Below are 9,313 nucleotides of genomic sequence, written 5' to 3'. Positions count from 1 at the left end.
CATATTATTTTGTAGGATTAAATAATTATGAAAATATTTTAGTTAAATAAAATAAATTTTTTTATTTAAAAATATTAAATTATACATTTTTAATTGATTGAAACATATGGAAAAATTAATTAATTGTAGTTGAATATCATATAATAAAAACAAAATATTAAAAAAAATTATTTTTAATTTTAAAACAAAATTAAATAATTATGAAAATATTATGATTAAAGAAAACAATTCTTAATTTAAGAAAATATAATTAGTGAAAACATATAATTAATTATAACATGATAAAAACACTTAATATAGTGATAATAAGTCATAGTTCCATCCATGTATATGAACTTATAGGTTTACAACAAAAAAACTTTAAGTAACTAAAGTACTATATAATTTTTTTAATTTTTTAATATTAATTGTAAGATGTTATTAAGTTTTATTTTTATTTAATAATTAAATTTTATAAATAAAATTTTGACCTATATAATTGGAATTTGTGTTAATAGATTTTTTAAATAGTTAACTATAAAAGAAAAGAGGTCAAATAAGTTTAATGGACCATATTTTATGATTGGACATATGTACTTTTGGCTCATTAATCCATGTATTAACAATAATCTATTCATTTTCATAACCAATCAAATTAAAGAAAAATAAATTAAAATAATGTCAAAAAATAATAAATTTCAATATTCAAAATTAAATCAAAATAATATAAAAGACCATAAACTCAATGCAATATCCTCTACTTACCTAGTAATAATAAAATCTAGAAAACTTTATATAAAGTAAGACTATACCCTTTAATAGAATTCTAGATCAATCTTAATATTAAATAAAAAATATATATATAATATGAATTATGTGGGTAGAAAACTTTGGCCCGAATTTAGTTGAAGGGAAGTTTACTGAAATGTGATTGTTTATGTTTTTCTAAACTATAGTGTTAAAGAGAACTCTCGAGAGTATGAAGAAATTGTTTGTTTTAAATCAAAATTCAGCATTTATTTCACTTGTGCAAGAACTTGGTGATGTATTTAATAAATTGAGAGAACGCTCGAGAGTATGAAGAAATTGTTTGTTTTAAATCAAAATTTAGTATTTATTTCTTTATTGCAAGAATTTGTGATGTATTTAAGAAATTGAGAGAACTCTAGAGAGTATAAAGAAATTGTATGTTTTAAATAAAAATTCAGCATTTAGTTCACTAGTGCAAGAACTTGGTGATGTATTTAAGAAATTGAGAGAAATGTCGAGCGTATGAAGAAATTGTTTGTTTTAAATCAAAATTCAGCATTTATTTCCCTAGTGCAAAGAACAATCTTTTTTGAGGAGCTACGCATTTTTTTCCTAAAGAAAATGAATAAATTGCTTATAACGTATTTAAATCAGTTTATTTAAAAAAATTATTTTGATTTTTTTAAATTAAATTTAAAAATAAATATTATTTTTATTTATATATATTTTCTATATTTATGAATAGTAGAAATATGTATATAAATTAATTAAATACTTAATTAATTTAATAATTTTAATTTTCTAATATCATTTTTAAACCATTCCATCTCTAATGCTGCTATGTTGAGGTGCTAAGCATAGTGTTGCGTACAACTTGGGACAAGATCTCCAATGCTGCTATGTCGAGGTGCTAAGCATTGTGTTGCGTGAAGGGGCCGGGAACTTAATATTGAAAGAACCCACTAAGGGCTTAATGGGTTACATCGAATTAGAGTTGGTTAGGGGTCGTACTACCTTGCATTCTTATTTTATTAAGTGTTTAAAACTTGTCATGTCATTCATGTAAGTTTGGTTAAATTTTTATTTTTTTGGGATGTTTTGTGACAATTAGTCTGGCTAATTAGTGTCACGAGTTTGAATCTATGTTGGAATTGGCTATTCCAAAAATAGACAAATATATTTGTAATAATCATTGATTAATAGATATGATGAAGACATCATACTCAAAATGGTAGCATTAGAGATTGGAGGATGATGGACAATCGAGTTTGTGTGAATTAGTGTGAGTTTGTGGGATAGACTCACTAGCATGATGCATTATGAGTCACACATATTAATTGTAAGCAAGTCTAGGATGTTTTGTAGTGGTCTTTATAATGTATATATTTGATAACTCCAAGAGTTGGAGTGTGAAATGTAAGCCTGATTTAGCTATAGAGCCTTATTGGCTACATTAGAGCCCTAATGGCTAAAGAGCCTTCGTGGCTACAGTGCCCGAGTGGCAACATAGGAGCCTCAGTGCTCACAGTTTCGGTGTCTAGGTGGTTGGGAGTGACATACCTTACTCACAGGAGAAATTTACTTTTGCAGAGGTCTCAGCGTATCTCCAGCTGAGCACAATGCATGGTTAAGGGTGAGCCAATGAAACCCGTGATGATGGTATCAGGGGAGATTTACAGGTACAAGTACAGGTATGCAGTTATAATGATTGACAGAACCATCTATGCGAAGGACATCCTACAAAACTAGCGATTGGTACCCATGCATTTCGGTGGATGGTTACTCCTTTATATGGACATCAACATATTCTTTTGTTATGTTTGACCACAACTAGACTTTGCAGATTGATGTCGAGACAAGTACTCATTAAGGGGGTGTGTTGGAACATGTAATTACTACTTGTCTCAGTTGTGTTCTTTCTATCTAGAGGAGTCTATTCCTATTGTGTTTCCTAGTTTTGTGTGTGGTTGAGATATTCTCTCAAACAACAGATCGTGTGTCCAAGATAGTTTCCCTATCTTGAGACAACACTTCATATATTTATTTGTAACACTATTTGATTAATGTGAATATACAGATTTCCTTTATGGAAATTTAACAATAATTGAGTTTTACCATCAATTATTTATCTTTTTGGAATAAATTTGACATTACAAAAAAAAATTACTTTATTGTTTAAAATATTTCAGTTTTATTTTTCTTTCGTTTTATTACATATAGTCTTATTATTATGTAATCATTACGTTTAGTTAATGCAATGCACCGTCAAATTAGTATGAACTATTGATGAAATATTTATTTCTTTATTATTTTTTACTTAAACATGTTATTAAAGTTGACAAAAAAACATTCACAAATAACGTTCTTATTATTTCTATCTAGGCAAAGATAATGCAATCATTAATTTTCTTGCTATTTTAATTACAATTTTTATGAATATAAAGTTGTATGTATTTTTCACTCCAATTTAAATATTTAAACTAAGCAAGTCGTTATGTAGCCCTTGTTCAAATGTGGAAACTAGTTCATACCATTAAAAATTCAATAATTAAACAACGCGACACGAAGTGCCAGCTATGTAGCCTTGTTTAAATATGTTCACATTAGTACATTCTTATTTCATATTGGTTATCATGTCGCAAATGATATGTTATAAATAAAAATCCAAAAAAATCACTCTTATTTGTAGCCTACTAACCTTAAATTGGCACATCACACGATCATTTCAAAACTTAGTTGGTTGAAAACTCCGACATGATTTCTTAATGAGTTTTTATCCAAAAAGAAAGCTTTGATATGATGGTTTGATGTGCCAATTTAAACTTTGTAAGCTCTATACATATAAACTTTCCTTGTTGATGAAGCTGCATGGAATGACAATTATGTGGTGAATTGTTCCACTTGTAAGGATCTCTTACAGACTGCCAGTTTTATGTACACTATTAGTAGGCATCCAATTGAGGTTACTATTTTATTTACCCAAACAACAAAATTGGGTTGTCATTGTGGCACTTTAGAGTTGATTGAAAGATCTCTAAAGGAACTTATAAATTTGAAGCTTGTAGCTTATTTTTCTGACCATTTCATCGACACAGAGAACTATAGATCTAGAAGGCAAGAATAATGAAATAGCCCTGTAATAATACGATATAGTATGAATTTTTGAGAATGGATATTGAGATTAGAAGGAGTGTTGAAGCATTGACTTCTATTTTATTGTTTTGTTTGGAACCATAGTTGTTAATCTCTTAAAAACCTCATATCGAGCCCTAACGTGTTCACAATTCCTATGCAACCCAAGGGATAAGAGGTCCACCTTACCAGGTACTCATGGGTGTGGGCCAATGTAGACAAAACTTCTCAAGGAGGCTCTTACACAACCTATGCAAAATATTTCCCATAACATTGATCCTAGAGTCACACCATAGTTCCATAAGTGGTGTCAGATATATGATTCGCTCTATCATTCATTCTCTTTTGTTTAAAGGATTCTTTTATTTTCATATGTTCCTCAGGTAGGCAACAGCCGACTAGAATTTACAACATATACTCTCTGCTAGTTGTTCGGAGTTTTGCACTACTGTCAAGTTTGAAAAAAGGATTGCTGAATAGTTTGAAATTTATTTCTAATCCGTATTTGGTAATTTGTTTGTGTTCAGGAGAGACATTTTTCTACTGGGATGGGACATGTTCAAGGTTGTACGTTGCTGACCCAAAACATTTGAAAGAACTTTTATCAAACAAGTTTGGACACTATGACAAGCAGACCCTCAGGCCTCCTATGTTGTCTCTATTGGGTCAGGGGTTGGTCTTGACACAAGGATTGAAGTGGTTTAATCACAGGACGATTCTAAAGCTTACCTTTCATATTGATAAACTTAAGGCTCGGGCTCTTGGAATGGACTATAATCATTATAGGAGTATAATAAGATGTGATAATGGATGGACAACTATGATAGTTTATGGAGTAATGAATTGGAGATTTTAATAGTATAGAAACACCTTATATGTTTAATATTATTAAACATAGGTTTGTTATAGACAAAAAAAAGTGTTTCCTTAGATGTACATACCAGGAAAAAAATATTCTATGCTTATAATTTGAAAATACCAGGCTGGTGCAGACCTTGAAAGCCACCATGGGAATGGTCTGTAAAGGAGCGATGCGAGCGAGGGTCCTGAACACAGAGCGACGAGAGCGAGCTGGTAATAATGGAGGGGGAAAGGAGGGGGGAGCTCCACTCCCTCCTACAGTCAGGTAGTAGCGGATAGAAACAAGGAGGCGGGTTCAAATCGATTCAAAAAACCAATGGAGGCAGAAACAGAGAAAATAAGTAAAAAAAGTCGGAAAGCAGCAAACCTCATGAACAAGAGGAGAATCATGAGGAAGTCATAAGAGAGAAGAAGACAGGCGACAGTGGTCAGAGAACTGAGCACAAGACTAACACTTGACCCTGTAAACACAGGTCTACTATAAAACCCTGGGTTGTCCTAAATGATCCGGCGCTACAGGCACACAGAGATCACATGGCGACATATGCGGTCATATGAAAATTTATGGGAATATGGCCAACGGAGGACCATGAACTATAGGAGATTCTTGAGAGGGAGAATCTGGATCTAAAAAAGTTCCTGGAGTGGGGAACCAACAGAGGTGTAGATTCTCTACCACAAGAGGAGTTTGACAGAGTACAACAGCTCTTTCTCTGGAGATCTTAGGCAAAGGCTGTTGGAATCAAAAGGAACCATGACAACCAGGGAAATAGAGGGATAAAACTGATGGAGGTAACATCAGGACACTCTACCAAGAACCCAGGCAAGAAAAGAGGAAGGAAGAGACAAAATGAGCTACTAACAGAGTGTGGGAAACTCATGATTAACTCAGGCAAGATGAAAGATCTTACTAGTTACTCATTTACAAACCTTTCATAATGAAGCTCACAACCTAGAATATTAGGGGTAAAAGAAAACAAAGAAATCTTAACAATAGAATAAAAGAGAAAAACCAAATATGGTGTTTATACAAGAAACAAAATGTTCAATAGAAAAAATTAGAGAGATACATAGCAAATGGCTTATTAAGTATGAGTATCTAGAAGTCAAAGCAAACAATACAATAGGAGGAATTCTCACTCTTTGGAATCCCCAAGAATTTGGAATCCTGAATTTGGAATCCTGGATGTTGAAGCATCCAAGAATTACCTTTCATTGGTTATCCAACCTTTGGGTGATAAGGAACTCTATATGATCACAAATGTCTATGGTCCTCAAAAACTTGAAGTCAAACTCAGGCTACTCACCTCATTGGAGGAGCTGAGAGAGAGACATCATGTTATGCTCTAGATTCTGGGAGGGGACTTCAACATGATCAGATATCTAATAGAAAAAAAGGTGGGGCCAGAATTCTAGGCAGAGACTCCATTTCCTTCTAGAACATCTTAAACAATATGAGGCTGGTGGATATGGAGACAATAAATGGCACCTTCACATGGAACAATAAGAGGGGAGGGGCTTCTCAAGTTGCCTCTAAACTAGACAGATTCATAATCTCGGAGGACCTATTTCTCACTGGCCTTGACTTGACTACTTTAATCCTTCCTTTCAGAGGCTCGGATCACTGGCTTATCAATATTGAAGCGGCTTTTATAGGCACTATGAGGAACAGACCTTTCAAGTTTGAAAATTTCTGGCTAACTCACCCTGACTTCATCGCTAACATTGGAAAATGGTGGGTGGAAGACATGCCTGTTCAAGGCACGAAGATGTTCCTACTACAACAGAGACTAAAACACATCAAACTCAGGCTTAAAGAATGGAACAAAAATGAGTTTGGAAATATTTTCAAAGCCAAAAGAGAAGTTGAACAGAAACTTTAGGGAATTAACCAAATCCTCATCATTGATGGCTTTACCGAGGAAAGGAAAATGAAAGCTGACTCTCTTCAACAAGAATGGGAGAACAGATGCCAGCAAGAGGAGATCTTCTAGAGACAGAAATCGAGAGTGCAATGGATTAAAGAAGGGGAAAGAAATACAAGGTTTTTTCACAAGTCAACCATGGATCACAGGGCTCATAACAGGATTGTAAAACTCAAAGATACTCAAGGGAAAGAGCTAAGCACCCACAAAGAAATGGAGTCTATTTTGGTACAACATTTTCAAAGCATAGCTGAGGAGCCTCTCTCAGACAGATCACAATTTATTAACAGCTTCACACAACACATTCCAAAACTAGTAACCAGGGAAGACAATTACAATCTCAATAGGCCAGTGACTAAAGAGGAGGTCAATGAAGTCATCAAAGAGATGAAAAATGGGAAAGCTCCAGGCCCAGATGGGTTCAATGTAGACTTCTTCAAAACATGCTGGGAAATAGTCAAACAAGATATCCTTGATGTTGTGGAGGATTCTAGAAAATCAAAAACAGTTTTAAGGGCGCTCAATGCATCTTTCATAGCCTTAATCCCAAAGCAGGAAAAAGCTATGACACCTGATAGATACAGACCCATAGCTTTATGCAATGTGGTGTACAAAATCATTTCTAAAGTGATTGCAAACAGACTCAAACCCCTTCTTCCAACTCTTGTGTCTGAGGAGCAAACTGGATATGTGGAAGGAAGGCAAATTCTCAATAACATCATTCAAGCTCACGAGGTGGTTCATTCTCTCAAGAGAAATAAGCATGCGGGTATGATCATACAACTTGACCTAGAGAAATCTTATGATAAGCTAAGCTGGTCGTACATCAGGGAGGTACTAAAAGCTTATGGCTTCGACCACAACTGGATAAGATGGGTAATGGCCCTTGTTACCACAGCTAGTTTTTCAATCCTTCTTAATGGCTCTCCATCCAGAACATTCAGGCCTTCAAGAGGCCTCAGACAAGGAGATCTGCTTTCCCCCTTCCTCTTTATTCTCATGATGATCTAACAATCACCCTATGAGTGACATCATTTGAAGATTTATTAAACAAAGGTATTACAAACTCATATGTTGGTGTGTGTTCTGTGTTATTTAAGAAATGGATTGATCAGATTGCCAATACACAGACATTAAATGGAAAGACAATATAGAAATACAGTAAGCAACACAAAGACACAAGAATTTTAATAAGGAGTTCACCCTATTCTCCAGGGCTACATCTCCGGTCTAGCTTTTAGTGGTGGCCTTGTTTTATTGTGCCTTTAAGCAGAGAATTACAATGCAGGGACTCAATGTGAGTTCTCCTGAAGCAAGTTTGCTTGGCAGGGTGGTTCTTTGATTCCCCAAGCCACTGGAGTACACAAACTCTTCTTCTTCCTACCAGCTCTATGACCTTCTGGTCTACAGTGGAAAGAGCCAAATGTGGTGCTCAATCCGAACAGATTTCTCTATGGGATGGCTTGAATCTCTCAAGCTCTCTGGTGCTCGATGCTGTCGCTGGTCAGCTCGGCCCTCTGTCTCTTTCTGCTTTCGCTTTACTATTCTCTGTGTTCCATCCTCCTCTCTAGATTCTGGTCTCTTTGTCTTCTTCGTCTCTCGGACTGTTCTCCGACTTGACCGTGTATTTTTTTCATGTTCATGGCTTTTAGCCATTTGTTCTCATGCCTGTTCGATTCCTCTTCGACCTCTGTCGATTCACCTTCTGCATCTGTGCTTGGAGTTCCATGTTCGGCGTCATCATGAGCACTTAGGGAGTGGCCACATGTCCTCCTCTAAATAGTGCCAGCCTGCTTCGTCGGTTCCTTTCTTTAGTTACATCGTGCTTGAAGTCTTTCCTCCACCATGGCAGTCAAACAGATTCCAAATCCCTTTTAAAATGCGGCGTATTCCGTATAAGTTCCGCTTCCTCCATCAGGCGCAACCTCAGCCATCCGATCTGGGTCCCCCAGATCCAACGTCATACACACGTCTTGCGTGGTTGACTTGCTCAACCGATAGTGTGCGATCAATGGTGGTTTTCTCTCACCTCCGCCTGCCACGCGTCGATCATTAAGTGGGATCGCTCCACTTCCTTCCAAAACCGCTTATCGTTTTTGGGCACCCCGATCAATACCGCTGGTTTCCCAGTGCATGGGTCTCGCCTTTGTATGTTAGCACTTTTTCGCTTTTCTGCCCGCGGTTCTCTGGTTCCCCCACGTGACCAAGTGCTCGGGCTTTTCCTTCACGGCCCTGTTCGCCCAGCAATGCGCGATTAGCGATTACCCGCTAATCGCGCATCAAAATCCACCTCTGTTTCCCGATCCGGGGCTACTTTGACCTCCTGCATAGTCTGCATGGGCCTCTGTCAGCGCGCTTTGACCGAGGTCCTCGTCGTTCCACGTTGGCTGCCATTGCCACTAGTTCAAGGTGTTTTTGATCGTTGTTTTGGATTCTTTAGAGATTTGTTTCAACCCGATACAGTCATGGTTCTTTAACAGTCTTCTATGGATCCAATTCGGATCACGGCCTTCCCACTGAAAAATCTTTTGGACCACCAAAAGTTGGTTTTCTTTCAAGCGTCGACTAAGTGAGGGTATTGCTTTCTCACTTGTCCAATCTCAATCCACTTTGCACTGCTCGGCTTTGAACCTCTGAGTCCAATCCTGAGGTATTCCACATCTCCT

General features: G+C 36.1%; 1 pseudogene; it reads left to right on the top strand.

Moving 5' to 3' along the window:
* Nucleotides 1–3,897: 3,897 nt before the first annotated feature.
* The window catches only part of LOC149246138 (cytochrome P450 709B2-like), a 184,236-nt pseudogene continuing 178,820 nt past the window's right edge, over nucleotides 3,898–9,313 (top strand).

Source organism: Pinus tabuliformis, chromosome 7 (assembly GCF_031772625.1).
Source record: "Pinus tabuliformis cultivar Carrire ecotype Pingquan chromosome 7, CPIR1, whole genome shotgun sequence".
In the NCBI taxonomy this organism is placed as follows: Eukaryota; Viridiplantae; Streptophyta; class Pinopsida; order Pinales; family Pinaceae; genus Pinus; species Pinus tabuliformis.
This window is presented reverse-complemented; position numbering and strand designations above follow the sequence as displayed.